This window comes from Crocodylus siamensis, chromosome 5 (genome assembly GCF_052110815.1).
Source record: "Crocodylus siamensis isolate JL-2025a chromosome 5, ASM5211081v1, whole genome shotgun sequence".
Lineage (NCBI taxonomy): Eukaryota > Metazoa > Chordata > Crocodylia > Crocodylidae > Crocodylus > Crocodylus siamensis.
This window is the reverse complement of record NC_143399.1, coordinates 46,380,362-46,404,981: the sequence shown is the minus strand read 5'-3', so window position 1 is coordinate 46,404,981 and position 24,620 is coordinate 46,380,362. Positions and strand designations below refer to the sequence as shown.

General features: G+C 46.3%; 1 long non-coding RNA gene across 1 annotated transcript in view; it reads right to left on the bottom strand.

Moving 5' to 3' along the window:
- Window positions 1-390: 390 nt before the first annotated feature.
- LOC149864017 (uncharacterized) overlaps window positions 391-24,620 on the bottom strand; it is a 41,264-nt gene continuing 17,034 nt past the window's right edge. Inside the window, exons 2-3 of the long non-coding RNA XR_016442674.1 lie at window positions 6,252-6,311; window positions 391-1,408 (exon numbers count right to left, since the gene is read on the bottom strand). This is a non-coding gene — a long non-coding RNA (uncharacterized LOC149864017). The remainder of the gene's footprint in view (window positions 1,409-6,251; window positions 6,312-24,620) is intronic.

Sequence of the window (24,620 nt, the reverse complement as noted above, 5' to 3'; positions counted from 1 at the left end):
TTGGAGACATTTTTTCATACATGCATGTATGCTTTGTTTGGGGAAAGCCAAGACTGCTTCAGGACATGCTCACCCACTCCACATTGGAAAATTATGGAAGGATAAGTCTCTCCTTATTGCCTACAACCGTGTTGCTAACACACTCCACAAAATCTTACCTTCCATCTCCAGCAAATACTCAAAACTTTCAAGGGGACCTCTTCCTTCATCTGAACACCAATACCAATAATTGCCATACAGTCCACACATTTGGGAATGGAGTCTGTTTCAGTGCTGCTGAGATCATTGTGCTGGAGAGCAGTCTTTTATAGCTCTACTGAATATGTTCTTCGAGGTCAAAGGGGTGTAGAGTTGTTTTATCTACAGCTTACTGTAGTGGGAGCTGAGGCACAGAGCAGTTGAGTAACTTGCCAAAGATCATGCAGAAAATGAGTGACAGAATTAGAAACAGATTGTTCCATGTCTTTAATTCATGGCACTTAGAGTACATTATATACTTCATATACACATTTCCTAGTGAACCTTGTCTGTAGTGTGAGGTGGGTCTGTCTCATTTGCTTTAATCACTATACTATGGTCCCTTATCTGACACCCTGTGACAGGTTATTATTAGGATAGTATTCCTGAAGACTGGGTGAGGAATGTGTGCTGATGTAATATAAAACTTTTGCCAATCTAGCTAAGCTCTTTCTATTGCTCTACTTGCACAGAATCTGACCTCCTCACAACCTTTAGTGCTTTTATCTTTGATACGTATCTCTGAATGAGTTAATCTAAAAGGTACCACCCTGCTATGCCTTCTACCTAACTTTAGACTAACACAGCTAACTACCACCTTCTTCTCTGAGGTAGGGATGTGGTACTATACATCTCTTAGAAATGAGGTTGCAGGGTCAGATTTTTAAAGGTATTTGGGGTTTTAACTCCCACTGAATTCAGATGCCTTTAAAAATCTGGGCCTAAATGAGTTGTCCAGTAATGCATATGATGCTTGGGACAGAGCAGGAACTGAACTTGTGGTTCCTGCAGCCCAAGTTTGCATATTAACTGTTAGATCAAACATCTTCAATGTGGCTTGCTGAACAAAGAGGAACAATGTGTGATGGTGTAGGATAAAAGTTAAACTAGTATGAATTTGGATTGGTGAAACCAGGAGCAAGTAAGGCAGCTCAGCGCGACTGAGTGCCAGCAATCTTCACCCTGGAGCCTGCTGAACACTTTTTATTGCAAATGTGTTTTGTTGAAAAATGGCTTCCTGAAGGAAACAAATACTCTTATGAAAAATATGCATGTCTTCCAAAGTTATATCATGTTGTAACTAAAAAAACCAAAGTAAAAGTTCACGACATTTTTGTTCCATTCTGGTGTTTTCAGGATTTTCCTTTCTTCCTTTCTGTTTATCACCCCACTGGAAAACAGAGAAGATGGATTTAAGAATAAGGACAGAATGGAGAGAATATTTTATTTTATTGAAAAATTGAGTGAAAATTTTAAACATTAGGAAACACTTATTGTATGACTTTGTTTTGTTTTTTTGACCTGTCTTACTTTATGCCATGCATTCCGTGGGTGCCAATATATCACAGAAAAATGATGGTAGGAATGTATTAATGGTTCTTAAAGAATTTTGTTTGGATTATGTTTTGAATCCTTCTATTTGTAAACTTACTACGGTACCATGAGTCTCGCTGTAGTTAAAAGGTTATTTATAAAAGCCTCTAAAATTATCTAAAATAGTGGTTCCCTCCCTTCTCCACCAGTTAAAAAATGTTACGTTTAGACTCTTCTCTCAGGATCATCTAAGGAAGTATGAGTTCTGGGCCTGATTGGGAGACAGGGATATTCTGGCCTTTCTTTTTCCACTGGGACAAAGCTTCCATTTCTAGCCATGTAGGTTGTAAAGGCATCAGATTAAAAAGAGGCATAATTTGAATGGCATAGAAGTTGCTTTTTGGGACAGGTCTGAAGGACAAACGATTAAGGAGTAGATTGAGTTTTTTGTTTGCTTGTTTTTGTAAATGATCTGTTTGAAAATACTATACCATAGGAAAGTTCCAAGCCATCCCAGAAAAGGGCTTTGTGCAGGTGAACTGGTCAAAGGCACACCATAAAATAATATATCACAAGGCTCTATAAACATTGGAACAAACTACCCATGTGAGAGTGATGTACTATTTTAAAATTATATTATGACAACACTATAGGGTCTAACCAAGTTGGGGCTCCTTTGTGCTAGATGCCGTGAAAATATATAATACATGATTTCCCCTGAATAAAGCGTTTGCTATAGGAGTTTTGCATAAATATATTTGATCCATGGCCTAATTCACAGTAGGTAAATTACTACAGAAAAAAACTTTCCTCTTATTTTTCAGCTAAAATCCCTGAATTGTATTTCTAGTACTTGGCTATTTGACATAAGTGAATGATAATGACCTGTTTGTATAATATATCTGAAGTCATTAACATACCTGTAGCCTGAGCTTTCCTTATTTTTAACATATGTGTGGGATGATATGGATAATAGTCTTAGTTAAGGAAATGCTAATGCCATTTACGAATGCTGTAACCCCGGTATTTTCAAATAATGTTGTTTCTCCTTTCTTAGGGCCTTCATATGCCAAAGAATTTACATGCTGCAGCAAAACATTATGGTATTGAATGATGATGTCCAGCTGTTTGCAAACGGGCTTGCTTTGGAGGATTGTGTGTACACAAGGGGAGAGCTATGCTTAACTGTAGCATTAGTTGCATTTGAGCTGCAAGTATGCTCCTCACAGGGCACATCTACATATGTGCTTTACTGTGCAGTAGACTAATTTACTTCGCAGTAAAGCATCACCATCTACATGTGTGCGGCAATTGGGCCAGTATAGACTAATTTACAGTCAGACACAGGTACTATCTGATAGTGGAGTTAAATTACTGTGCTTAAATGCACATGTAGATAGTGATGTTAGGATTAAGTTATTGTATTGTGCTGGAGTTGATTCAGTCACTTTGGGGGACTTAACATGTGCTCCAGGGTACTGGGGTGGGGAGGGGTGCTTTAATTAAAGCAGCTCTTCAGAGCTGCTCTAATTAAAAGTCCTGCAGTGTCTCATGTATTAAGCGTCCCATGCTTCAAAATGGCAGTGGGGGCACTTTAACTAAAGCTTGTTTGATGAGTTTTAGTTAAAGTGCTCCTACTGCCATTTTGAAGTGTGGGGACACTGAATGCATGTGATACCAAGGCTGCTGGAATGTGCTAATTAGCAGGCATCAGGCATGTGCATAGGTGCCCATTAATTGCCCATGTAGATGCATCCAAGTGGCAGGACCCAGGCAGAGAAGTCTTCTCAGAGCTGCACCCGGGACCCAGCTGGAGGTGGCTGACCTCCTGGTCACTTGGGTGAGGAGGACATGCTTTGACAGTTCAAAACAGGCCACCACCCTGAGAACATCTTCTGAGCAATAGCTGCCCAAATGGACAGGCAATGGCGCACATGGCAGTAATGCTGCAGAAAGGCAAACTGTGCTGCCACAGCCCACTGGCAGCTGGTTCAGAGGTGCAGATGCCTCTAATGGCCATGCAGTCCCCATCCAGGTCTGGCAAGTGTGCAGCCTTGGGGCCACATGCTGTTGTAGGTGGCAGCAGGTCACAGCCAGGCAGCAGCCCCGACTGCCAGACTGCTGCAGTGGGTAGAGGGTGCAGTGTGCAGCACAGGTGCTGCTCCAGCCTCTAGCTCCCCCTGGCTGCAGATCTGGGAGGAGCCAGGCAGGGTTATTTTGTTCCAAGTGTCACAATTTGTCTCACAGCAAAGTGCATGTTCGGGCAGGTGCGCTAAGGCAAAAAGCCCCGGCTCAGATTTGCGCCACTTCTATTTGAGCTGCTGCAAGTGTACGTGCCTGCATGTGTGGACACACCCATAAGCTCTGAGTCTTGCCACCTGAGCACTGGGGATTGCTGCTATTACTCCACTACTGTTGCCACTGCCTTCCTTCCTTCCCTTCTCAGTGTCTCACGACTATTCAAAGGGTTCATCCATTCAGTCGATTAGCTTTTGCTCCCAGAGTTTGTACTTGGGCCTTTCTTAGATAGTAAGAAGCTCCCTACCCCCTTCCCCTCTCCCTTCTCTTTTTTCTAAGTAAGGGTGCCTGTATTTATCCCCAGTGTAGTGCTCTCAGAGGTGCCCTAGGATGGTGGTGATTTGCCCACTTTCCCTGTCGCATTCTATAACGGGAAGATGGTAGGAGTCAATGCTTGCATCATCCCAAGAGAGAGGCCTTGAGGGATCACTGTAAGATCTTGGGACGTTGCACACAGCTTCATCAGTGGCTGCTCAGGTGGCAGAAAATGTGGGATACCGTTCATGAACTCGGTAGAAAAAGAGGAAATTGCCAACTGCTTTTCCTTTCCTAGCATGCAGCTCATACACATTTCTGGAAACATACTGCTTTTTTAATCAACCCATACACAGGATCTACATCTGACAAATACTACTGCTAAAGCTGACCTAGTATGTTTTACTGAAGGTGTCATTGGTCTATAAGTCCATCCATGGTCGGGTAACCCTCTAGCCCTTTGAGAATGAATTCTACAGCCATTTCTGCCTGGCACAGTTCAGGGAAAAAAGAAAGGATTGGTACCTTCCATCAAGTAGCAAAAGCAACCATCAAATCATGGAAGCCTTTTGAGTGGTGCAGTTTAGGTACCAATGTCTTTTCTCAGGGAGCTTTTGCATTAGAGTTTGGCAGTAAGTTTGGTCCTCCTCTGTAACTATGACAACAATATCTGGTGCTTGGTGTTGGCGTGGAAGCCATTAAAATTGCACTCGAACAGTTCTTTAAGTCAGTGATTTTCAACCAGGGTGCAATGGCATTCTGGGTTGCTATGAAATCCTTTCAAGGGTACTGCAGGGTGCCATGCAATGTTAGCACTATTAGCTGTGCAAACACGGTTGACAAGATAAAACCAGAGGCCATGTCCAGACATGCATGGACATTTGGTCTCCTGGGGACAACTAGTGGTGGCACTTCTTGGGCCACTGCTAGTTGTCCCCAGGGAATGCCTGTGCTATGTGCACACTGGCACATGGCAAGTTACCCCAGGTGGGTTGGGGGAGGCTAGGGACAGTACTAAGCTGGCCTCAGCAGCCTTTCCTGGTGTACTGGGGCCTCCGGTGGCTGCAGCCATGTTGTTTCTGCTGTGCAGACCTGGCTAGCACTGGAGTGCGACCCTGGCTGACCAGTTCTGGCTTTTACGGCACACACTGCCACCATGTGTGCCACTGCTTTTTTTTTTCCAGTTTTTGTTTTTTACCCCTGGGTATCCAGGGGTCAAAAAACCCTTCCATGCTGCTCCCTTGCAGCGTGGAGAACAACTGCACATGTGGTATATGGTGCTGCAGACATGTTTGCCATGCCACATACCACACAGCTGTGCTCATCTGGACACAGCCAGAGATTTCAAATAGGAATCCATAGGGTTAAAAACATTTTGACCTGTTGGGGTCTTTCTGAGTTCTTTGCAAAAGGAAAATTGCTATATTATTTTTCTTTAGTCAAAAAACAAGCGAACACTAAGATGTGTCATTTTCTAAGAGGTGTCTCAAGCCTATTGGGGTGTGTCTTGAGTCTAAAAAAAGGTCTTGAGAAACCCTGGTCTAAATTAACTTTTAATGTTTCACATGCCACTGTCCTTATGGCTAGATAGAACCTCATTCCTTTGAATCCAAATCAAAGCCAATCTCTGATAAAACGACAGATTTGGGGAATTGCATTGTATCTTTAGAGGGAAAAAAAAAGATAAAAAAAATGCAGTTACAAAATCACAGCACTAAATCTTTGTCAGGGGATCTAAAAAATTATAATATATTGGTATATATAAAAAACAAAGATAATGGACATTATATGACAGCAAGTAACCTAAGATTTTATTTTGTTTATGTGTATATGTGATGGTGCTGAAGGCAAAGAAGCAGGACCTTACCTGCTAAGTCAACTTGAGGCGGCAGAGCAGCAGTGAAAAGCGGCACTGGGAGAAAAGGCAAGGGCCAGGGAAACATCAGCACCGGCATGGTTGTCCTTTATAAGCACATGCCACCGGCACTTAAAGGGATGGAACTGCATGCTAGAATTAAAAGGACCCTGACCCGCAGAGACCAGAGGACCAGAAGTGAGGTCTGAAAGCCGCAGGAGGGGCGAATGGTGGAAGGCAGCCAGCTGGCGGCAGACCCATCATAGTGGCTCAGAGGAGCCAAGCAACTTACCCCCAGCTTGGTCCTGGCCGTCAGGGATGGAAAATTGGGGCTTGACTGGGGACGCTGAACCTAGAAAAGAAGAGAAGAACTGTGAGTACAGTGGGCTGAAGTGGCCCACAAGAGACAGTTACTACAGTGAATCCTAAAATACAAAGGGGCTTTCTCAAGGCAAGGACCAGGGCTGTCTGACTCTGGGCTAGAGAGAGACTAAGTCCCGGAGTGATATTTTGAGTTCCACTTTTTTTTTGTTTATATACATTACTTAACTCAGAAGGCACAATTTGTAGGTATAGCCTGTGTCCCCATAACATCTTTTGGAGATCCCAAAGGTTGGCATAAGGTGGGGTGTAGGGGAGGGAGAGCCCCAGAAGACAGTGCCAGGGCTGGCTAAGGACACCACCCACGGGGGATAAGACCTCCTCCCAAAGTGCATAGAAAATCAAGTCTTGGCAGGCAGGAATGGTTTGCCCTTATCCCAGCTCCAGTTGTAAGAATCTAGAAGCAAGCTGTCCACTCACAAAAGAAATGAGACTGTGAAAGACCCCATGGACACATTAAGACATGCCTCATGGGATAGGCATGGGTGCTTCCACAGTATACAAGAATCTTTGCAGGCTAAGGAACAGCTTGTTCAGATGTTCTCTTTTTAAGTTTGTTAGCTTAATTCCATTCTTCACTCAATACTGTATATCAGAATAGGTCTGGAGTTGTATTTCTAATTCTTTGCTAGAAAATATTTGTTAGGACTGTTTTAGATACCTTCACATCATACTTTGATTGACGTCTGAGTATTTATTAATCCAATTTGGAAGATGAAACACCGTGGGCATGTCTACATGTGCACTTTAATGCACAGTAGCCTATTTTACTGCAAATTAGAGAGTCATGTCAAAAACTATGCTAATATGCTAATGCACAGTAAAATTAGGCTACTGCACATTAGGCATCACTAAAAACATGTGTGATTGGCTTGAAAATCATGAGATTTAAGAATGAGTCCATTTGGAGCTCTCTTTATCAGTCTTCTGGTTTTGGAAACACAAGATTTTTCCATAAAACTATAAGGGTTTAGTATAAGAAAAAACAAAGTTGAGATGTTCTTATATGATCATCTACCTCTGGGAGTGGAAAGTAAGAAAATCACCAAATATGCCATGAGGGTTGCTTTAAAATTGCAAGAGTTAACAATCTGCATTAGGCACCTAAATAAATGGCTTAATCTTTCAGAAGTCCACTAGGGTCAGTGGCTGGACTGTTTAGGGATTTGGCAAGTAGAAAGGCACTAACAGGTTTCTTGTAGATACAGTACCTGCTAAAGAAACTGCTTCTGATAGGTAAGTGTGACTAAATATTAATCATGTGATAATACTCATTGACCTAAGCACTGGGTACAATGCAGTGACAGTCCTGGAAATACTTAATGAGTATAGAAGCTTTTAGTTTGGCTAGTCACCCTGTCTCCATGTTCCTCCTGAGTTAGTATCTTGAAATTGGGTATAATTATACATTATGGTAAAAACAAAAGCCTAAATTTAAATATTGAACTTTGACCTTACAATTAGAGGTCACCAAAATCCATCTATTTTTCTTATGGGATGTCAACTGTCTGAGTGCCCTTTTGAACTAAAACTTGACATTAGGTACATTTGTCGGTTATGGGCTGCTGAGTACAGGAAATACTAGGTATGAACTTTGACCTTTCAATCAGAAGTTGTTTTTCTTTCTTATCAAATTGAGGCTACTCCAGTGCACTTCTAAGCTACAGACTTAAATTTCTTGTGAACTCATTCATTATGATCCACTAATTACAAGTCCAAATTTGACATTTCTGTCATAGGTCATGAAGAAGTTGTCAGCTGAACAGGTAGGGAAATGTGTTAAATTCTTCTTTGTTGCAGACTTGTTGGATAAGACCTTAAGAGAAAAAGGGGCTTATGAGTTAAAGGAGTCTCAAGTCTCAAAGCCTGAGAGGTACTGCGTACTTGTAACTCAATGGATTTGTCTTATGACTTGAACTAGGTTAGTAAATAGATATTAGACTAATGTAACTATGACATTAATTTAAGAAAGGGTTTAACAAAAGTGGTATGCAAGGTATAGAAAAAGTGACATACTTTGGTATTGTTTGAGAAATTGTATGAGATCAAGGAATTAAAGACTTGCATCTACACTATGGGGCAGAGTTAAGGATATATAGAGAGGAATACAGTGTGAGGAACTTCCCTGCTTAAAATGCAGGAATCTCTGTGGATGGGAATTTGCAGAAAAAGAAGCCTGTCTAGTTGAATTATCTGCGGGAGCACTTGTTCTGGTGGGGTTTAGGACCATAGCCAGCCAGGTGCCTTGGCCAGTTGGGCAGAATCTAATGTTTAAAGACTTGGGCTCTGTTCTATACAACTTGGAAGGTGATCTAGAATGTCCTGTAGAGTTCCTACACCCCCCAGATGCAATAATTTGCTTGTGTGGGCTTCTGAAATGTTCTTCTGTGTGTATAACCTTGGCTTTGTGAAAGTTGGTTTTCAGCCATACTAGAAAGCATGGAGGAGGAATGGAGTTAGCTACTTGTACACATGTAATTCCTTAGATGTGTTCTTTCTGAGTGTAACAAAATACCATATTTTCACACACATGCACCTTTTTCCCTCAAAATCTGTTCCCAAAAACTAGGACATGTGCTTTAAGCAGGGAAGCCATTTTTTTTTGTTGGAAAAAAAGCAAGCCTGGAGACACTATGGGTGCCTGTGGACATGTGGGGATACTGCTCCAATGGACTGTAATTAAAGTGCATTGGAGCAGACTCAATTAATCGAGTCTGCTGGAGCATGCTAATTAGTATGCTCCAGCAGCCTCTGCATCTCATGTATTCAGTGTCCCCATGCTTCAAAATGGTGGTGGCATTAACTACAGTTCATCAAATGAGCTTTTGTTAAAGTGCTCCCACCACCATTTTGAAGTGTGGGATGCTAAATACACGAGATGCTGTGGATGTTTTAATTAGAATGGCTCTCAGAGCTGCTCTAATTATAATGCCTTCCTAATCCCAGAGCACGTATAAAGATGCCTTATAAATGCCATGCAGCTGCCAAGATGGCCGAGTCATGTTTTAACCATCTCAAAGCCATAGCTATTGGCTGAGCACTATAGCTGGTATCTGAAGCAGCAAGTGAGCTGTTAGTAGTATCTTGATGAAGCTTGTGATGTGGAAACAGCACTTTAAAGGAATTTATATAAAGCACTACTTACAGTAAAGAACTGAAGGTGAAAACATGTCACTTTTGTGCTGACAAAACATTTTATAGTGGCATAAAGGCCAAAAAAACAGATGTCCATACCCCTTGTCACACTGCAGAGGCCCAATATTAGGCTGTGAAAAAGGTGGTAATAGTTTCTGCCATGTTATTGTGGCAGATATGTGTTTGCTTTATGGTGTGAGAGTGTGGGCAGCTTGGAGCTTTCTGGCTCTCCAGTCTCCCTGGGCAGGCACTGCCAGGACTTGAGGGGCCCAGTTCTGTGCACCTTGGGAATTCCCACACAGGATCGGGTCCCTCAAGCCCTGGGAACATCTGCCTGGTTTTCCCCTCTTACAGAGACGTGCCCTGGCCATTGTCCAGGATGTGTCTCTAAGTGAGGAACACTAGCTTTCCCAGCTTACAGAGGCGTGCCTCAGAGATTGCCTGGGGCACATCTCTGTAAGGCCAGGGACAGACATTACACATAAACTGGTTTAAACCTGTAAAAGAATAGATGTTCTGTGCACATAAGCCAGTCTGAAAATGGCTGAAACCAGTTTGAGATAAACCTGGTTGAATATAGTATCAGATTTAACTGATTTGGGTCAAACTGGTTTATGCAATGTCTGTGCCAGACCCCTTGCTGGTTTAAGTTAAATCAGATTTCCGCAGCATCCTGACACGCTCTCTGGGCTGGGTGGGGCTCTCTGCTCCACAGCAGGGCTGGCCCCTCCCCTCTACTCCCTTGCTGGAGCTCCAGCACAGACTGCAGGAATCTGCCCAGCTTCTCCCTGCTAAGCAGGGATTATTTCCCCTTCCCCTCTGCTTTACACAGACACCTCTCAGCATTAGTTAGCAGACCACATGCTGGCTACAGTCTGTGCTGTGGGAGATGACAAAGGCAGACATGTTTTTTGGCGCTAATCGACAGGTAGTCCTTCCTTGGAAAAGTTGGTTAAGAAGAGCTTGAACTAATGGAGAGAGTCTTTGTTTTCTTAATGGGTTGATAAACACTGAGTTAAGGGTGATAAACATTCCCTGCTGGGCTGCTGGTGGGGGGAGCCCCTCCCTAATCAGAGCTCCTGCTGGGGCCTGGCCCACCCCCTCAGCTCAGCTTCCCTGTGCAAGGGAAGGGAGGGCTGCTTTAGCCCCCCCCCCCCCAGCTTCTAGCCTGAGCCACTGCAGGCACATGCCTGCATTTTTTCAGTCTAGAGATGATGCCTGTATGGTTACAAACCAGTTTAGCCTAGCGAGGTTAGACTAACCTGCAAAGATTGAATCAATTCAGGCTCAGGCTTTTGAATGTCTGTCCCTAGCCTAAGTGAGGAACGAAGCACTTGTTGTCCTTCAGGATCAAGCCCCTGCCCAATGTGGGACAACAGGAGATGTGTGTTTCACCCAACGAAGTGGGTCAGCTGTGGTGGGGCACATCCTGCTACAGTTGATCTACTTTGTTTGGCAATGCCTGTTTATATTGTAATAGTCTTGCTACTGTCTTTGTAAAGGTCTAGGGCCTAACCTCGTGTGACACTGAGTAATTCCTCCTGAAATCGCAGGGCTCCTATACACATGTGCAGAGGCTCCTCCGATGGGCTGGAAATCTAGCACATCAGAGCAGACTCAGTTAATTGAATCTGCTGGAGCATGGCAATCGACACGGTTCAGCAGCCTTCTACGTCAGGTGTATCAGTGTCACTGCGCATTTCCGTGCTGAAAAAATGGCGGCGGTGCGCTTTGAAATAAAACATGTTCGATGAGTTTTAATTCAAAGCACCCCCAGCGCCACGTACCACACCACATGTAAAATGCCACAGTGTCCAGGAAGTGTGGCAATCCAGGGTGATCCAGCAAGTACCAGGAATTTCCTGGTGCCACATTTCCTCAACACTCTCTGTTGCCAGGAGGACTTGCTCTGTCACACAGTTGGCCATGATTCTGGGAAAATCTTTTTTCCTACATTCTGCCTTCTGAAGACAAGGTGCATATCTTATTTGGGCATGTATTGTATGTGAGAGAAAACAGTAATTGTCTGCTCATGCCTATGCATGATTCAGGGATCCAGGTATCTGTAGCTTGGTCAAATTAAAATCAGCTTTAGGCAAATGTGTTTGTGTGTTTATACAGCTGCATTTTACACATGCACATACAGTGTCACGTGCACATGCATGTATTTTGTCATTCTCTTCCGTAATCGGAAATGCGGCTGTTTAAACTGTACCTGCATGAATTAATAGCGATTGCTTCAAATGTAACTTGGTTTGTTTGCACTCACACAGCTAACACACAATGGCTCATTGGTTCTTCTCTATTTTTATTGGTTAAAATGTACTGAGCACTAAAACTTTCAATGGTGACTTTACAGAGATTAAACAAAAGCAAGAGACATGGCCTCTGATTTCCAGTGAGTCACTCTGATTTACAGCAGTAGAACAGAAAGCAGAACTTGGCAAAGTGGCTTCCAAACACTATAAGAGCAATTTATAGAGGGCATATAACAGCAGAAATGCTGTTTCAGTGACTGCTGATGAAGTGTCCTTCACCTACACACCACTAGCTTTATGTAGTCCTTGTATCCATGACTCAGGCAAAAGTTCTATCAACTTCACTGGGGTTTCAGTCTCAGGATCAGTAAAAACCTTGCAGAATCGGGCTCTTATTGGGCAGAAAATAGTCAATTAATCTAAAATGTCTTAAATGCCAGAATTTGGCTCCCCTTGGGAACTCATGCAATAAGAGAAGCTTACCTGAAAGCCTGATTAGAGGGGACACACTGCCTGGGAAAGTCAGAGTTCATTGCACATAAGGCCTGGGCCAAGAAAGGAGTGTAGCTCTGAGCAAATTGCCAGATGCCTTTCTGTGTGTCCTCCCCACACTCCTGCTTTCTCCTTGCCGACATATCAGTGATGTTTATTAAGAGATGACAAGTCTATCAGGCCTCATAAGCAGCCTTTCACAAGGAGGAGATCTTACATCCAGAGAGTATCATCAATCTTGTCCCTGCTCTGCTCTTCTGAGCAGCTGATAGTGAACAAGGCTGCATTCCCCCTACCCCTTCTCTTCTCCTCCCACTCTTTTTTGCAGCACAGCAGGAGATGGTAAAAGAGAGTTCCTATTTGCATAAAGTATTCCTGGTAGAGAGGGGCTGGGAAGAGAGAAATCCAGTCAGCTTCTTAAATGTGTGGCTCTACTGGTGTTCCTTTTCTGAGGAGTTATGGGAATATACAGATCACAGCTGTAGACTCTGATCTTGCACATACCTACGTCCATGTAGAGCCATGCTGACTTCACTGGGGCTCTACACAGAGCTTGATGCAAGGTCATGCCTTTGGATACAAACTGTGCTCCCAGGCATGGGGTGGGAGGGGGCGGGTGAAGGGGAGCTGTCCTGGCTCAGTGAGCAGCTCCCTGCCACACCAACTTCAGGGAGACTGGGGTTGGCCCGAAGCCCTGGGGTTTAGGGGGAGCTGTCCCAGCCTAACAGGCAGCTCCCAGCCAGCTGTGCGCAGATCAGGGCCAGCCTCAATCTACATGGGGTGTGGGAGAGCTGTCCTGGCTCATTGATCTGTGTGTGGCTGGCAGGGAGCTGCCCGCTCAGCTGGGACAGTTCCTCCTGCCCTTCCCCGCCTCTACCTCTGGCTTGGGGCCAGCCCCCATGTCCCCACAGATGGGAGGAAGCTGTCCATGAAGCTGAGACAGCTCCTTCCAGCCCCCTGTGGCCCCCTGCTGCCTAGACTGACCAGGAACAATTTGCTACCAGTCAGTGTCTACACATATATTGGGCATTAGTTTAAAGTGCTGTTTTCTAGTACTTGTATCTGTAGGTATTGGGCAAATGGCACTTTAATCTATTACACAGTAATTGCTGCACATGGGTAGATGGTGATATTTTACTGCATGTTTGATTAGTCTAATGTGCAGTAAAGCATCTCATGTAGATGCACCGAGTGACTTACCATACATCACACATAGCTTGTGTCAGACCTGGAACTGAATCCAAGCTCCTCTGTCCTATTGTGATCTCTAATGCCTTTTATTTGTGAAACATAGATAATGAATTCCCTGGTTCCATTTTACTGCCTGGGGTCCATTTCCTTGCTGTGCTAGACTAGGAGGCATGAGTTGCTCCTGTTTTTCCTTTTATAACTTTGTTCTAACGAGCTCCTAGATAAGCATTTCCCTGTCTTAGTAGTGGATACAAACAGACCATGTAGTCCCCACACTATGTATCTGTGTAGGTCCCCTGCTGACAGAACCCCCAGAGCCACTCAGAGTTATGTCTCATTGTCAAAGCTGGCAATATAAATCCCATCTGTGCTTTGCAGGCCAAGCCACTATGCAGATACGATGAGGCTAGGAAATGTTTTAAGAAGTCAAATTTGCTGATGACACTAAGATGTGGGGGGATGTGAGCACACTAGAAGGTAGCATCAGGCTCCAATCAGACCTAGACAGGCTACAAGGGTGGGCGGATGTGAACAGGATGGGATTCAGCACAGACAAGTGCAAGGTGATGCACCTCGGGAGGAACAACCGGCACCATACCTACAGGCTGGGGAACTCCCCTCTTGTCAGCACGGAGGCGGAAAAGGATCTTGGAATCATCATTGACTCCAAGACGAACATGGGCCGGCAGTGTGGGGAGGCAGTTAGGAAGGCTAACCGCACCTTATCATGCATCCACAGATGCATCTCGAGCAGGTCCAAATAGGTGATCCTCCCCCTCTATGCGGCACTGGTCAGGCTGCAGCTGGAGTACTGCGTCCAGTTCTGGGTGCCACACTTCAAGAGGGATGTGGACAGCATGGAGAGGGTCCAGAGGAGGGCCACTCGCATGATCAGGGGCAGCAGGGCAGGCCCTATGAGGACAGGCTGCGGGACCTGAACCTGTTCAGCCTCCAAAAGAGAAGGCTGAGGGGGGATCTTGTGGCCTGTTATAAACTAGTCGGGGGATCAGCAGGCATTGGGGGAGTCACTGTTTCCCCAAGCACCACCAGAAGTGACCAGGAATAACGGTTACAAGCTGGCAGAGGGCAGGTTTAGGTTAGATATCAGGAGGCGCTACTTCACGGTCAGGGCAGCTAGGATCTGGAACCAACTTCCAAGAGAAGTGGTGCAGGCTCCTACCCTGGGGGTTTTTAAGAGGAGGCTAGATGTACACCTTGCTGGGGTCGTTTGACCCCAGTACTGTTTCCTGCCATGGCGGGGGGTCGGACTAGATGATCTACTCAGGTCCCTTCCAACCCTAGAAACTATGAAACTACGAAACATTAGCTCTGCTCTTTGCCGTGCAACTTGAACGAACATACAAATCATCCACCCTGATGCAAAAGGAATCTCGCAAGCTGGCAAAGTACTTCTCTTGTCTGCCACCTCTGCACTGCCATCTTCTCTGAGGGGGATGTACCAATACCACCTGACATCAAGTGTAGAAAGGGATGTGGGGAGAAGGTGAGCAGGGGTGGTGACCAAAGGAGGCTCCTTCATGAGAAATGGAGCTATTGCCAATAATGCAAGGAAGCCCTGAAATTCTGTGTACCATTTGAAGGATCAGGGAGCTGCAGCTAGCTCCCTGTGCCATGTTTTGCCCTCCATCCAAGAACAGCTCAGTCAAGGCAGAGAATTAAGGCAATCCTTAGTGCTAGAATCTGCTGTAGAATTACCCTGGAAAAAATAAGGGGTAAGTCTCAGCCAGCATAAGTTACACCGGTGTATGAGTTGGCTATTTGTAGTTGTCTATATCCCACGGTAGCTGTTTGCTCAAGGTAAGCAATCAGTTACCTGTTCCCTTCACCTAGTGGTGAGATGTTGTTACAGCTTTGTGTCTGTTTTAGGTTTTGTTGTCATTTGGATTAGTATAGAAAACTGATATAAATTACACTGGTATAAACTTGTTGCGTGTCCAAGCCTCTATTTAGATTAAAAGTGGCTTATGTGGACTTCTGCAGTTTTGATGTCTTGACAGTAGCTTAACTAGGGTGGGCAAATGGGGCAGCAGTCCCAGCCACTGGTTTAGAGGAGGTGCTGGAATGGAGGCCCCCAGGGAACCTCACATCACCAGAGCAGCAGGAGAAGCAGCCTGTGCGCCATAAGCCCTGGCACACCCCTGCTCTCTACTGCTCAGCACTCTATTCCCTGCATCTGCACTACATGGGGCACCTCTTCCCAGGACACCAACGTCCCTAGTGATGCTTTTGTTGACAGATGCCATAGAAATACATCAATAACTTTACGTGTGCTTTAAGTACAAATGTGCATGCACCCCCATACACATGCATGTGTGAGCTTGCCAATAACATACTGTTTTAAAGAGTGTTTTCATAGGATAAAGAAATGGCTCCTTGTAACTATTACAGGGTATGAGTTGCCCTGCACTTTGTACTGCTGTTTTACATCAGGGAAAAAGTGGGCGTTAAATGCTTTCAAATCAGAATAATGACTTTTAACACCCGGTTTCACCAATGTAAGTGACTATGAAAGATACAGGGCAATCAGACCCATCATTTAAACTCCCCCCCCCCGAAACATGTCTCCACGCAGAAGGCAAAACTGCTAACAGCAACTGCTGCTTGTGAATGGACTTAATGCACGTGGGTCATTGGAGTGTTACATTAGTAAATCAAATGCATTGCAGATTAATTAGTAATTGGAAGGCTCCAAACCTGGGAGCTGCAGCATCAGGTCTGTAACATTCTGTCGGAGTGGGTAATAATAGCATCTTTATATTTCATAAAATATATTGAGACTTACAAATCATTTCCTGGCATCATTTCAATATTTTAACATTCCAGCAAATCAATACATCAAAAGGCGGGAATTGTACTTTTTCCTGAGCAATCTTTTTTTCCCAAGACTGTTAAGGAATGCATTCTGTGTCACGCTGCCATCCTGATTTGTGGTATATTATTTAAAGGCAAGTCCACACAGGGTCTCATAGAACATTCTTGCAGTGGCCTTGTGGTAGTAGTAAGGCAGGTGCCCATGGATTGAAGAGTAGAGAATGTGTATTAACTTTTTATAGGGTTGTGTTATGCATGTTAACAGATGTAACAAATCTGGCTCCCGGTGTATCTTGTGTATAATTTTCCCAAGGTTTTCTTAATGTTTAAGCAGTGAATATATGCATGTAGGGATGGGGGAGGAGGAAATAGATGCATGTGGGGAGTAACTTGTGAAGTGGAAAATGTTATCCACTAGCACTTGTGCATGTGATGAGCCCTTATATGCCAGCAGCTGCACATAAGCCCTTCTCCATTTTAGGTTAAATCCTGGATCTTGATGAAAAAGGGTTACCTGACATGAATGATTTTTGCCTCAGTAGTCAAGCTTGTGAGTGCAGTAAGCAACCTTACAGTCATGACACATCATGGTTAAAAAAATGCTCCTAAAGCTAGATTAAAAAAGAAAAAAAAAAAGCTATTGCACCAGATCCAATCAAGATCCACCTCACCAAGTTTTGTGTAGGTGGGCAATTTTTGGAAGAGATATCAGTCAACGGTGGAAAGGAGACCTGGCAATTTCAAAGCCTTCCCATTAAAACTTTATGATGAGAAACTGAACAAAAACTGCACAGAGTATTCAAAGGCATAAAAACTAACCCGGTGTGAAATTTCACACTGATTTTCCTAAAAGTAGGTGTACTTTTAGAGAAAAACCAGTAATTTATACTCCATTTTAGGGCTTTTTTAGAACACAAGCTTAACTACAGAATTGTTATAAAGTGCCTACATAAGACATCCTCAGAGACCATTTTCCAGCTATATCTGTGCATATAAATGGATTACCATTTAACTTTCTTAGGTGTACTTTTGGGGTCTAATCCAACTACTGTTGAGACTGGTAGCAAATTTGCCCATTAGCATGGCATCAAGCTTCCAGCAAGCCAATGGAATATCGAGAGATCATGTAAGGAAATAAATATTTTACTCAATATCCATACCCATGCATTAGAGCACTCTGTTATCCTGTAAAAAATACCACTTTGTCTGCATGAAGAATGTTTTTGAAATCCTTGAACTCGGTCAAATCAAACTCTGTTTTCATCAATCCACCAAAAGACATATACGATTGTTCTCCTGGCCAAATTGCTCAGTCCCTTCTCCTACCACCTCCCCTCCTGGGACTTGAACTGTTCAGAAAAAATATGGATCCTGGATTTTTATTTCTCCTGGCAAAAGTGTAATGCATTTGCTTCCTTTGTTCTTGAAAATGACTGAACCATTTTTGTTCAAACTTTCAAACAACTTTCATACCTTGTCTGAGAACATGGGAAACTGTCAGCTCGAGAGGTGAAAAGCTGAAAAAATGATCAGCAACTGAAAAAAAATCCTTTACAGAATGGAAACGATTTTGGTGCATTAACTAAATAAAGACACAGGAACTGCCAGACTGGATCAAACCCACGGGTCATCTAGTCCAGTTTCTGACTGTGACTAGTGCCAGCTGCTTCAGAGGAAAGTGCAAGAAACTGCACTCAGTGGATGAAAGGCGTTCTGCTCTACTAAAAGGTCAGTTTAAGTCTTGACATTTGATGTTCCATATCTTCAAAATTTGTGTTTTCATTAACTATAGGTGTCTTTAACCTCTCTGCCTGTCATGTGCAGGCCTCCCCATCTCTAATACATACATAGCAGTCAGTCTCGTCACACTGTGGATCATGCTTTTGGAGCAGAATGTGACATGCCTCTCCCTTGCATTACTCTTGCCACGCTGTGCCTTTGAGAGAGGGGCTTCTCTGAATTCCACTTTATGCTCTGCCTAGAGGGGCAGGCAGAGCCAATACAGGAGAGTAACTTCAGCACACCATGGCTTACTGGTATAGGGTTCAAAGATAGCATGACAGCTGTTATTGTAGGATATGCATTTGGTTAGAAGATGGACTAACAGTCTTAACAAGGGAGTTTCCTATCCTCAGGAGTGGTACAGCATGAGCTATGGGTAATGCTAGACTTCCCCCCCATAACAGCTGTTCTCCCCGGGACACAAATGCTGTGTTGAGGGATCATTCAGTTCTGTTTCTCTGCAAAGACTAATACCCCAAGGTGCAATTAGCACTAGGTGACATGGTGTGCTATATGAGCTCTAGTTCATAAGTTTGTGTGTTGCTCATCTGGTGCAAGTCAGAACTAATTTAAACCAGCTGAGGATCGAGTCCTTTATTTTTCTTCTCCCACCTTCATTTTCTGCTCCAGTGATTCTCATATAGGGTGCCATAGCAGCCTGGGGTGCCTTGAGATCTTTTTAAGGGTGCTGTGCAATGTTAGCACTGTTAGGTGTGCAAATGTGATTCACAAAATAAACCAAGAGATTTCAAATATGAATTCATAGTTTTAAAAGCATTCTGACCTGCTGTGGTCTTTTTGAGTTCTTTTCAACAGAAGAATTGCTCTATTATTTTTCTATAGTCAAATACAAGTGAAAACTAAAATTGTTTTTTTCCCAGGGGTCCCTTGAGTCTAATGAGGGGTGCCTTGAATCTAAAAAGGTTGAGAATCACTGTACTACTCAAAGCATTTGTTTCTCTGCTCCGTTCTCCACTATGGAGAGGCTGAGGGTATAGCACCTTTTGCATGCAGGGCTATATACAGGTGCATCTCAGAGCTTTTCTGTCAAATGGACTTGGTAACTCACCCCTAATGCACAACTATCTATCACTGGAATTTTCAAACCCTCTCCTTGTAGGGAACGCCTCTGTAGGACTGGCAGCAGCGACTCAGGAGAGTTTCCAGATGGAATAACAATGGAGCATGAATGGGCTCCAGGGACCATCAGGTTTACAAAGGTCAGGGGGAGGGAAGACTCTTCCTGAAGCAGTAGGGCTGTGTGAAGCTTTGGTCCCTGATTTGATTCAGTGGAGATTTGGCCCAATTCAATGGCCAAATCTCTGAATCCTAATTGAATCAGGGACCCTTGAATCTCTCCAAATGGAATCATAACCCTCTGAATCGATTCGGAGAGATTCAGAGATTCGGAGATTTGGATTTAAATATTTTTTTACATACCTCTAGGTAGCATGCAGCTTGTGAATGCTGCAGTGGTGGGGTGCATGGAGTGTCCCACAGGAGTGTGGGGGGCTCCCCAGCATGCTTGGCAGCAGACCCAGAAGTGGACCAGAAGCACTTCGGGTCCGCTCCTGGGTCGGCTGGGGAGCACACAGGGGGCCCTGCCGCACTACCCTGGCTTGGTGACGGGTGCCTTCACGGTCTGGGGGGGTCCCCCTGTGCCGCTCGTCAAGCTGGGGAGGCACAGGGGGGCCCCCCAACGTGCTCCCTGGCAGACCCAGAAGTGGACCAGAATTAATTCTGGTCCACCTCTGGGTTCACCACCAAGCATGTGGAGGGTCCCCCTGCACTCCTGTGGGACGCTCCTTGCACCCCAGCACTGTAGTGATCATGAGCTGCACCTGCTACCTCAAGGTATGTAGAAATTTTTTTTAAAGCTGTGTCTACGTCTGAATCAGCATCAAATCTTCAGATTTGGATTTGGCTGAATCGAATCAGGGACAGTGATCTGAATCAATTAACCCACGCTCAACCACCGCTACTGCCCCCGCTCTCCCCAAGACAAAACGAAAGGTGTTTGTTGTTGGAGACTCCATCCTGCGGGGGACTGAGGGGGCAATCTTCCGCCCCGACCCCTTAGCCCGGGAAGTCTGCTGCTTCCCAGGGTCCTGCATCCGAGACATTGCGGAGAGGATCCCAGAGCTCCTCCGGTCCACAGACCACTATCCCATGCTCCTTATTCACGTGGGCACCAATGACATGGCTCGGAGCACCCCCAGTCAGGTCATGAAGCGCTACAGGGATTTGGGAGCGGGGCTTAGGGGTCTGGGAGCTCAGGTGGTGTTTTCGTTGATCCTCCCAGTCTCGGGCTATGGGCTGAGGAGGGAGAGGAGGATCCACATAGTGAACCAAAGACTGCGGAGCTGGTGTCATCGGGAAGGCTTTGGCTTCCATGACCACAGCCCGCTCTTTGGCGAGAGAGGCAGCGAGCTGCTGGGAAGAGATGGCCTCCACCTCTCCCCCCTGGGGAGGAGGCTCTTCTCAGCCAGGCTGGCTGACCTGCTCCACCAGGCTTTAAACTAAGCCCGCTGGGGGATGGGGGGACTACTGCCACTGCTGGCCCGCTGAGCGACCCTTGCAAAGCCAGCAGACCAAGGCACTTAAGGGAGCCCACCCCTGCCCCAGCCCTGGCACAATCTGTGGGCAAGGCAAGAGCCCCCAAGGGGACACTTGCCTGCCTGTACACTAATGCCAGGAGCCTGGGAAACAAGCAGGACGAGCTCGTCCTCCTGCTCAGTGCAAAGAATTATGACGTCATTGGGATAACGGAGACCTGGTGGGACTCCACCTATGATTGCACCATGGGTATAGAGGGCTATACCCTGTACAGGAGGGATCGTGTTGACAAAAGGGGTGGGGGTGTAGCTCTCTATGTGAAGGAAAGCTACATGTCCCTGCAAGCTGATGTTGGCGACCGGCATGGACAGCTAGAGACCCTCTGGGTAAAAATTCGTGGGGAATACAGCACAGGGGACACAACGGTGGGAGTCTACTACAGCCCTCCCACTGAAAGTCCTGAGCTTGACCAGGAGTTCGCCCGGGAACTGACTGAGGCCACTTGCTCCAGGACCTTGGTTATCATGGGTGACTTGAATTACCCGGACATCTCGTGGGAAGATCGCTCAGCAAAATCCGAGCGGTCACAAAGCTTTCTCTCGTGCGTGGATGACCTCTACCTGACTCAAGAAGTCTATGGGCCAACGAGAGGCAAAGCGCTGCTTGACCTGGTACTGGCTACAGGGGGCGACCTAGTGATCGATGGGAAGCTGGGTGACAGCGACCATGAGTTGATCACCTTCACCATCCACCGTAAAGCTGTCAAGTCAGTCAGCAACACGGAAGTCCTTGACTTCAGAAAAGCCGACTTTGCTCAAGAGGCTTGTCGGTCAGGCCCTTAGGGACCAAGACCCCAGGGAGATGGGAGTTCAAGAAGAGTGCTTGCTTCTCAAGGAAGCGATCCTCAGTGCACAAGCTAAATCTATTCCAACATGGAGGAAAGGCAGCAAGAAGGCACAGCAGCCCTCCTGGCTCTCAGGGACGTAGCAGACCTCCTGCGGCTAAAAAGGAAAGCCTACAAAGGATGGAGGACGGGATTCACCTCCAAAGAGGATTATTCTGCACTGGTCCGGTCCTGCAGGGAGCAAACCAGGAAAGCCAAGGCTGCAACTGAACTCCAACTAGCTTCAAGCATCAAGGACAACAAAAAGTCCTTTTTCAGATATGTGGGGAGCCGGAGGAAAAGCAAGGGCAACGTTGGACCCCTGCTAAACCAGATGGGGCAACTGACGCCCAGGAAAAAGCCAACCTATTAAATAGGTACTTTGTGTCAGTCTTTCATCAGTCTCATGGGATGCCCATGCCTGCTATGGGACAGGGAGATCCGGGTGATGGGGATCCCCTACCCTCCATAAATGCTGACCTCATGAAGGAACATCCTGAGAAGCTGGATACCTTCAAGTCAGCTGGCCCTGACAATCTGCACCCCAGGGTACTCAAGGAGCTGGCGAGTGTCATAGCCCAGCCCCTGGCACAGATCTTTGAAAACTCCTGGCGCTCTGGTGTAGTGCCCGAAGACTGGAAGAAGGCCAATGTGGTGCCGATCTTCAAGAAAGGGAGGAGAGTGGATCCAGCTAACTATAGGCCCATTAACCTGACTTCTATCCTGGGGAAGATCTTAGAAAAGTTTATTAAGGAGGCCATCCTTGATGGACTGGCCCAAGCTAACATCTAAGCGATAGCCAGCATGGGTTTGTTGCGGGTAGGTCTTGTTTGACCAATCTCATTTCCTTCTACGACCAGGTGACCTATTACCTGGACAAGGGAGAAGAGATTGATGTCATATATCTTGACTTCAAAAAAGCTTTTGATCTGGTATCCCATGATCACCTCTTGGCCAAACTGGCCAGTTCTGGCCTTGGGTCCACCACAATCTGCTGGCTGGGAAATTGGCTCTGTGGTCAGACCCAGAGGGTTGTAATTGATGGCAGTCACTCATCGTGGTGCCCTGTGACCAGTGAGGTCCCTCAAGGCTCTGTCCTTGGACCCATACTGTTCAACATGACCGGCACATTGTGATGAGAGACATGCTGGGATGGGATGGGCTCCACCTTTCCCCTAAAGGTAAGCGTGTGTTCTCTTCCAGGTTGGTGAACCTCCTTCGGCGGGCTTTAAACTAGGCTCGTCGGGGGAGGGGGAAGATGAGGGCGGAGGAGACAATGAACTACCAGGCCCAGCAACAGCCAGCGAGCCCAGACCAATCGTCAAAAGGGAGAAACAGGTAAGTGATGGGGGATGGGGCATTGCTGAGACTAGGGGGTCAGTGGGCACAACCGTTGGAGGCCTCAAATGCCTCTACACGAATGCTCGAAGTATGGGGAAGAAGCAGGAGGAACTCGCCCTCCTCCTAGCTGTCACCAGCCCTGACATAGTAGGGATCACAGAAACGTGGTGGGACTCATCGCATGACTGGGCGGTGAGTGTCAAGGGCTATAGGCTATACAGGAGGGACAGGATAGGAAGGAAAGGTGGAGGAGTAGCACTCTACATCAAGGAGGAATATACTTCCTCGTTAATTAGCAAGGGGGTAGAGGGGGGGCACTCTGAGGTGCTCTGGGTTAGAGTAAAAGGCAGTCCAGGGGAGAGAGACTTAACGGTGGGAGTCTACTATAGACCTCCCAACCAGGGAGAAGAGCTCGACCAGGAATTCTTAGGTCAGCTCACAGAGGCAGTGAGGGCTAAGGATGTGGTCATCATGGGGGACCTGAACTTCCCAGACATCTGCTGGGAGGAGCAGTCAGCCAAGTCTGATCGCTCACGTCGGTTCTTAGCCAGAGTGCAGGACCTCCATCTAAACCAGGAGGTGCACAGCCCCACCAGGGGAGACGCCTTGTTGGACCTGGTGCTGGCCACGGGTGATGACCTGGTGAGGGGGCTGCGGGTGATGGGCCACCTGGGAGACAGTGATCATCGCTTGCTGGAATTCACCATCCAGCGTAAGGTGGCAAAGGGCTGCAGCAAGGCAACAGCCCTAGACTTTAGGAGGGCTGACTTCAACAAGCTAAGGAGGATCGTTGGGGAAGCGCTGAGGACCCAGAGGGGAAGGGAATCAGATGTCGAAGGTGAGTGGTTGCTCCTTAAGGAGACGATCCTCCATGCCCAAAGGGAGGTAATCCCAACAAGGGTCAAAGGGAGCAGGAGGGCACATAAACCCCCATGGCTCACTAGGAGCATCCGGGAATGTCTCCTTGCTAAAAGGGAGGCATACACCCAATGGAGGGATGGGGTCATCACCAAGAAGGACTATGTTACAGTCACCCGAGGATGTAGGGGGGCAGTCAGGAGGGCCAAGGCAGAGATGGAGATAGGACTAGCTTCCCGGATTAAGGACAATAAGAAGTCCTTCTTCAAATACATAGCGGGTAAAAAGAGGGTCCCGGGTAATGTGGGGCCCCTGCAGGACACGATGGGCAACTTAGTCATCACGCCAGATGACAAAGCTAACATATTTAACGATTTCTTTGCCTCTGTCTTCCTAAGTAGGGACCAGTTCAGCCACCTCCCTGCTGGGCCCCCCTCGGGCCCCGGGAGAGACACGCCTGGGCCAGGGGTTAGCGAGGAGTTAGTTAGGGTACTTCTGGAGAGGCTGGATGTGTTCAAGTCCGCTGGTCCGGACGATCTTCACCCTAGGGTTCTACAGGAACTGGCCGAGGTCATTGCGGGACCCCTGGCACGGCTCTATGAGCACTCGTGGTGCTCTGGTGAGGTGCCGGAGGACTGGAAGAGGGCCAATGTGGTCCCTATCTTCAAAAAGGGAAAAAAAGAGGACCCGGGAAATTACAGGCCAGTTAGTCTTACCTCAATCCCGGGTAAGCTCTTTGAAAAAATTATCCTGGCACACATCCAGGAGGGCCTTGCGGGGGAATGCATGCTCAGGGGCAACCAACATGGGTTCATCAGTGGCAGGTCTTGTCAGACCAACCTGGTGGCCTTTTACGATCAGGTCACCAAATCATTAGACGCAGGGGTTGCTGTGGATGTAGTCTTTCTGGACTTCCGGAAGGCTTTCGACACTGTCTCTCACCCTGTCCTCA